Raw genomic sequence first — 6,000 nt, 5'->3', positions numbered from 1 at the left:
GAGCCCAGATTTACATTTGCTGAGATGTTTTACACTTCAGGCACCTTTTTAACTTAGTGCTGCATAGTTAAGTAGCCGCACAATGAGTAATAATTTACTAACATTTTAGAAGGGATAAAATGTTCTGTACTTATTTGTCAGCAGTGAATGGCAGGCAGGGAAGCATGTGTTCTGCTTTACGTGGCTATAAGCTGATTTTGTCCTCAGCAGATTCTGGTGTTAAAGATGTTCAACAGATATCAATGTCTATTAGTAACAAACCACATAAGCTAAAATGTGCGCTTGAGTTTAAACAAAGCAATACTGCCCCCTGCTGGCTGCCTGGACACACCATGCTCCATAAAAGGCAAACATCAATTAATTATAATCTAATTACACATTCCCAAACGGCCTGTGTTCTCAGCCAACTTCAGGCACGCAGCATTGCAACAGCCAAGGGATTGCTATGATTAGATTAACCCAATGGATTTGGCATTACATGAAATTCCTATGGTCCAATTTTCAACGGTAGCATTTAATAATGAAATCACAATATATGTCAGTCTATTAAGATAGTCTTTACATGCTAGTTAATTAGTACTTACATGATTTTATCTAGCCCAGCACTGCAACTGTTAATACCAGGGACTCTCTAATCAACCATTATTTTACAAATATTCCAACATTTGCAAGTTCTCCTACTCAGAAAAACAGTTCAGGCGTATCACTGGCTACATCTAAACTGCATCCCTCTGTCAACAGAGGGATGCAAATCAAGCACGTTGAAATTGCTAATGAAGCAGGGATTTAAATATCCCGCGCTTCATTAGCATAAACATGACCACCGCTTTTTTTTTTTTAAACGGAGGTTCGGAAAAAAACGGCAGTCTAGACGCGCATCTGTCAAAAATAAACCATTTTGACAGATCCTGTATTCCTCAAAAATAAGGTTTACAGGATCTGTTGAAAAAGGGTTTATTTTCAACAGATCCGCATCTAGACTGCCATTTTTCTGAAAAAGCTGTTTCGAAAAAAAGTGGCGGCCATGTTTATGCTAATGAAGCATGGGATAATTAAATCCCTGCTTCATTAGCAATTTCAGCGTGCCTAATCTACATCTTTCTGTCGACAGAGAGGTTTCGTCTAGACACAGCCACTGTATAGTACACCCAGCAGCCTGTCCTGGGGTTATAATAAGTACTGCTGTGGCAATCCATATTGCTGAATAATTGCAACTGGGATACACAAGTGGCAGCAAAAAAGGGCAGACTAAGAATATTAGGGTACGTCTACACTACATGGCTCCGTCGACGGAGCCATGTAGATTTGTTTATTGGGCAAAGGGAAATGAAGCGGCGATTTAAATAATCGCCGCTTCGTTTCAATTTACATGGCTGCCGCGCTGAGCCGACAAACAGCTGATCAGCTGGTTGTCCGCTCAGCACGCTAGTCTGGACGCTCCCCTGCCGACATCAAAGCCCTTTGTCGGCAGCCCCGGTAAACCTCATCCCACGAGGAATGACGGGGCTGCCGACAATGAGCTTTGATGTCGGAGTGTCCAGACTAGCGCGCTGAGCCGACAAACAGCTGATCAGCTGTTTGTCGGCTCAGTGTGGCAGCCATGTCAATTTAAATGAAGCCGCGATTATTTAAATCGCCGCTTAATTTTCCTTTGCCTATCTGTCTAATCTACATGCCTCCATCAACGGAGGCATGTAGTCTAGACACACCCTTAGGCTACGTCTACACTGGCCCCTTTTCCGGAAGGGGCATGTAAATTTCACCAGTCGTCGTAGGGAAATCCACGGGGGATTTAAATATCCCCCGCGGCATTTAAATAAAAATGTCCGCCGCTTTTTTCCGGCTTTTGAAGTAGGAATAAGACCCTCCGGAAAAGGGCACTTTTTCCGGAGGATCGGGGCCAGTGTAGACGCTCTTTTCCGGCTTTTTTAAAAGCCGGAAAAAAGCGGCAGACATTTTTATTTAAATGCCGCGGGGGATATTTAAATCCCCCGCGGATTTCCCTACGACGACTGGTGAAATTTACATGCCCCTTCCGGAAAAGGGGCCAGTGTAGACGAGCCCTTACTGTGTACTTCCTGGAATGTAAATAGCTTGAAAATCCTGATCTCACTGAAGTTGTTGATTATTTTGCCTATAACTTTAATGATTTATGCTAGAACAGTTCTGTCATTTTTGTCTCCTCTTTGAGAGTCTCAACATTAATGGATTAATCCTTACAACAGCTTTGTGAGGCTGGAGCATATTACTGTGCGTATATTAGAGGTGGGGAAAACAGGAACGAAGATGTGAAGTGACTTGCAAGCATAATCAGCATGTATGGCACAGCTCTGTGAAGATCTCCTGACGTCCAGTGCTGTGCTTTATCTGCAAGACCATCCTTCTATTTTGTCCCTTTATAGCATTATGGTTTCCCAGCACCCCTGGAAACTGGCATAAACAATATATTTTTCACTCTGGAATTGTTTACTAATCACAGTGAAAAGCAGCAGCCTTTCTGCTCTCCACCCCTCAATGGCTGCAGAACATACCTGGAACACCCGATAGCAGAGAAACTGTGATGCCAAATATTCCAGTGCGGTCCTTGGCACTCCATCAATGGTTAAGCAAAGTGAATGAAATTACGGCAGCACAGCAGTGTCAACAGCTTATGCTTCTTAGCTGGAATGTGTTGAAGGGTTTAATCAGGGGCAGCTCAGCTCACTTTTCCCAAAGTTCAAGGAAAGATGAATAGTACCCACAATGCTAAGTGGCCGCAGATGGTTTGGTATCTTGCACCTTTTGCCTATGCACTTTGACAATGCTATGGATGCTCAGCAAAACTCTCACCTTACAACACAGTGTTGTTCCAGGGACCCTAGCACTAGTGAAACTCCTTGGCTGTGTCTACACTGGACCCCTTTTCCGGAAAAGAGATGCAGATGAGACAAGTCGGAATTGCAAATGCAGCGGGGATTTAAATTTTCCCCACTTCATTTGTATAAACATGGCAGCCGCTTTTTTCCGGCTCGGGGCTTTGCCGGAAAAAAGCGCCAGTCTGGACGGGGATCTTTCGGAAAATAAAGCCTTTTCTGAAAGGTTCCTTATTCCTCTTAAAATCAGGAATAAGGGATCTTTCAGAAAAGGCTTTATTTTCCGAAAGATCCCCGTCTAGACTGGCGCTTTTTTCCGGCAAAGCCCCGAGCCGGAAAAAAGCGGCAGCCATGGTTATACAAATGAAGCGGGGAAAATTTAAATCCCCGCTTCATTTGCCATTCCAACTTGTCTCATCTGCATCCCTTTTCCGGAAAAAGGGTCCAGTGGAGACACAGCCTTTGAGTATGTCCCAGAGCTCATGAGGTTAGTCATTCTACATTGGACTCCAACCCTCAAGGGTGTAGCTAAAAGAGATGGCCTTGTAGCTAAATGGGGCTACTCTAACGGCAACCCCAGGTATCAGTCTCAAGTTTTCACTTAAAAAGGTAATCCCATATTGAGGGGCAGAGAAATACAGCACCCATGGGAAGTGTTGTGCAGTCCTACACTGGCTCCCGTGTGCAATGTGGAGCTAGCTACATTCTTCTCCATTCTTACTTGAGCCTACTCAACAAGACTGGCAAGAATCCAGGAGAGTATTAGAAAGGTATTACCTCTCCCACCGGCTAGGTGTCAAGGCTGTGCCATAAATTAAGGAAAGATCCACCTGGCTGTGGCATTTTATGGAGCCTATGTCATCTGCCACCTGACAGAGCCATATAAAATCCCACCTGGAGTGAAGCATAGTGAAACTGTGTTTGCAGGGAATCTGAATTGAAGTCCCCATCTGTCTGAATACATGGCAAAACCATGAGTGCAACCCTGCTTCCAGCAATTCCTCTCCTTCTAGAGCAGCTGCTCTGTGCAAATGACCTCACTATGAAAGGAATCCCATCACAGCTGAGTGCCAGGGCTGAAAAACACATCAATATAATAGAGTATGTCTCATGCCCTTATTGCTAGGGTCCTCTCATGAATGGACCATGGGTGTGTCCTGCAACCATAAAACAGACCACCACAGCTGATCACCAAGGCTGGATTCCTGTCCTGCCTCCTCTCTCTGGCATCTCTCCCGGAGGTGTGGGGTGTGTCATGTTTTCTCCTGAAGTATTTGCCCCTGACAACGATACTGCATTTAAAAGCTTACATCAGTCTAGTTGCTTCTATCAGTCAGGGCAGCGATCCAATGGCAGGATTTCTCCAGCCTGACAGGAGACTGGGATTGTTTCATATGCTATAGCTTCCCCCAACTAACGTAATGTATCAGCTAGCAGTTCAACACTAAATCTGCTCCTGCTTAATGTACAGGAACAAGAGAAGCTGGTTGTGGCTTTGAGAAAACACAGCCACCAACCTGAGAAGCTGCCTCCTGGCACCAGCTCCAAGGAGTCTAACAGCCAAACCATGGCAAGCTCTGACAAATCCTCCTAGATAAAATAAAGAGAGAAGGGCACGTCTCTCTGGAACAGCTGCTCTCAAAAACCAGAACATGAGGTCATCGAACAGAATTACTTTAAAATAAGGCCTCTCATCACTAATGGCACAATCACTTTAACTGACAGCTTAATGGGTGACACAAACCTCTTGACACTGGAGTCATCAGCTAAATCAAACCCACAAGGCACTGGGATGAGAAGGCATACTTTCCTGTTCTTCAAAGCAAATGGCAAACTTCCTTACTTGTTTGCAGTGGTTAGCCTCCCATTTCCTTCATAAGATCATCAGAATTGGACCTCACAAAGGACTGATTAATTCCCGTAGGGGGCAGCATACAGATGGCAGTACCTTACACTAGCAGTGAGAAAATAAACTTTTGAGAATACTCCATGGCTGAGTCTAGACTGGCAAGTTTTTCCGCAAAAGCACTTGCTTTTACGGAAAAACTTGCCAGCTGTCTATACTGGTCTGCCAGGACTGATGTCTTGAGTAAAATGTGCCTGCCTAGGTCCATCCAAAGTCCTGGTTCAGTGCTGGAGGGAGTGTTTCTAAGGTACCAAGCCGATTTTTTGATTTTGTCTTAGAGCAGTGGTTCCCAACCTGTCTATACTGGCCTCTTGAATTTCCGCAAGAACACTGATGATCTCATGTAAGAAATCAGTGCTTCTTGCGGAAATACTATGCTGCTCCCGTTCAGGCAAAAGTCCTTTTGCGCAAAAGCTTTTGCTCAAAAGGGCCAGTCTAGACAGCTCAGATTTGTTTTGCACAAAAAAGCCCTGATCACGAAATGGCGATCAGGGCTTTCTTGCGCAAAACTGCGTCTAGATTGGCACGGACGCTTTTCTGCAAACTTTTCCGTTAAAAGCATTTGAGGAAAATCATGCCAGTCTAGATGTGTTTCATCAAGCGGTTTTCTTATGAACTTGGCATAGCTAGTTCTGGAGGGGTTCTATCCTTTTCATTTTTAATTGACAAAGGCAAGGGGATACAGTCGTTGTGCCAGTGAGATGCTCTCCATTGTTATACGGAGTTTATTTTGCTGTAGCGATATACAGTGGTGCAGGAACTATTTTTAGGGTGGGGGTGTTGAGCTGCACCTCCCCCACCTCGACTACCCATGGCTATTGCTATGTAATGTACTAACTAAATCCCAGACTCTATTTCCCCACCAAAAGATACTCTGAAGCCAATGGGAATGGCCTGTCAGCAAGAGACGTGGGCACTGGATGAGATAAAATCCAAGTCATCTTTCCTGTCTGTACTTCAAAAGGGTGCCATCCAGGCCAAGGGACCACCATGTAGTGTTTAGAAGATTAGACACATGGGCTATGTCTAGACTACAGGGTTTTTCCAAAAGAAGTGGACTTTTTTAAAAAAAACTTCACCTGAATCTAGACTGCTGCCGCGTTCTTTCGAAATTAAAGAATGTGGCTGTTTTTTCGACAGCGGTAAACCTCATTTTACAAGAAAGAATGCCTTTTTTCAAAAGAGCTCTTTCAAAAAAAGGCATTTTTGACCGCAAACAGAGCTTTTTCGAAAGAGAGCATC

The sequence above is a fragment of the Pelodiscus sinensis genome, chromosome 13 (genome assembly GCF_049634645.1).
Source record: "Pelodiscus sinensis isolate JC-2024 chromosome 13, ASM4963464v1, whole genome shotgun sequence".
Lineage (NCBI taxonomy): Eukaryota > Metazoa > Chordata > Testudines > Trionychidae > Pelodiscus > Pelodiscus sinensis.
The sequence above is the reverse complement of the archived record's forward strand: the minus strand, read 5'-3'. Positions refer to the sequence as shown.